Genomic DNA, 1882 nt, shown 5'->3' on the forward strand with positions numbered 1-1882 from the left:
CGTGACTGGACTGTGAGTCTCCAATCCGTGAGTGAGTGAACTGTGAGTCCACAAGCCGTGAGTGGCTGAACTGTGAGTCCAAAAGCCGTGAGTGAGTAAAATGTGAGTGTACAAGCCGTGCGTGATTGAAGTGTGAGTCCACAAGCCGTGGCTGTGTGAACTATGAGTCCACAAGCCGTGAGTGACAGAACTGTCAATCAACAAGCCGAGAGTGTCGGAACTGTGAGTCCACAAGCCGTGAGTGGCTGAACTGTGAGTCCACAAGCCGTAAGCGACTGAACTGTGAGTCCACATGTCGTGAGTGACTGAACTGCGTGTCCACAAACCGTGAGTGATTTAACAGTGAGCCCGCAAGCCGTGAGTGAGTGAACTGTGAGTCCACAAGCCGTGAGTGCCTGAACTGTGAGTCCACAAGCCGTGATTTACTGAACTGTGAGTCCACAAGCTGCGAGTGAGTGAACTGTGAGTCCTCAAGCCGTTAGTGACTGGACTGTGAGTCTCCAATCCGTGAGTGAGTGAACTGTGAGTCCACGAGCCGTGAGTAGCTGAACTGTGAGTCCAAAAGCCGCGAGTGAGTAAAATGTGAGTCTACAAGCCGTGCGTGATTGAAGTGTGAGTCCACAAGCCGTGGCTGTGTGAACTATGAGTCCACAAGCCGTGAGTGACAGAACTGTCAATCAACAAGCCGAGAGTGTCGGAACTGTGAGTCCACAAGCCGTGAGTGACTGAACTGTGAGTCCACAAGCCGTGAGCGACTGAACTGTGAGTCCACAAGCCGTGAGTTGACTGAACTGTGAGTCCACAAGCCGTGAGTGACTGAACTGTTAGCCCACAAGCCGTGAGTGACTGAACTGTGAGTCCACAAGCCGTGAGTGACTGAACTGTGAGCCCACAAGCCGTGAGTGACTGAACTGTGATTCCGCAAGACGTGAGTGACTGAACTGAGAGTCCGCAAGCCGAGAGTGCCTGAACTGTGAGTCCACAAGCCGTGATTTACTGAACTGCGAGTCCACAAGCCGTGATTTACTGAACTGTGAGTCCACAAGCCGTGGGTGACTGAACTGTGAGCCCACGAGCCGTGAGCGAATTAACTGTGAGTCCACAAGCCGTGAGGGACTGAAATGTGCGCCCATAAGCCGTGAATGACTGAACTGTGAGTGCACATGCCGTGAATGACTGAACTGTGAGCCCACGAGCCGAGAGCGAATTAACTGTGAGCCCACAAGCCGTGAGTGACTGTACTGTGAGCCCACAAGCCGTGAGTGACTGAACTGTGAGTCCACAAGCCGCGAGGGCCTGAACTGTGAGCCCACAAGCCGTGAATGACTGAAGGGTGAGCCCGCGAGCGACTGAACTGTGAGTCCACAAGCCGTGAGTGACTGAACTGGGAGTCCACAAGCCGTGGCTGAATGAACTGTGAGTCCACAAGCCGTGGCTGAATGAACTGTGAGTCCACAAGCCGTGATTTACTGATCTGTGAGTCCACAAGCCGTGAGTGACTGAACTGTGAGTCCACAAGTCGTGAGTGACTGAACTGTGAGTCCACGTCGTGAGTGACTGAACTGCGAGTCCACAAGCCGCGAGTGCCTGGATTGTGAGTCCACAGGCCGTGATTTACTGAACTGTGAGTCCACAGGCCGTGGTTTACTGAACTGTGAGTCCACAAGCGGCGAGTGAGTGAACTGTGAGTCCCCAAGCCGTGAGTGACTGAACTGTGAGTCCTCAAGCCGTGGGTGACTGCAATGTGCATCCACATGTCGTGAGTGACTGAACTGCGTGTCCACAAACCGTGAGTGATTGAACTGTCAATCAACAAGCCGAGAGTGTCGGAACTGTGAGTCCACAAGCCGTGGCTGTGTGAACCATGGGTCCACAAGCCGTG

This window comes from Amblyraja radiata (genome assembly GCF_010909765.2).
Source record: "Amblyraja radiata isolate CabotCenter1 chromosome 43 unlocalized genomic scaffold, sAmbRad1.1.pri SUPER_43_unloc_1, whole genome shotgun sequence".
Classification (NCBI taxonomy): Eukaryota; Metazoa; Chordata; class Chondrichthyes; order Rajiformes; family Rajidae; genus Amblyraja; species Amblyraja radiata.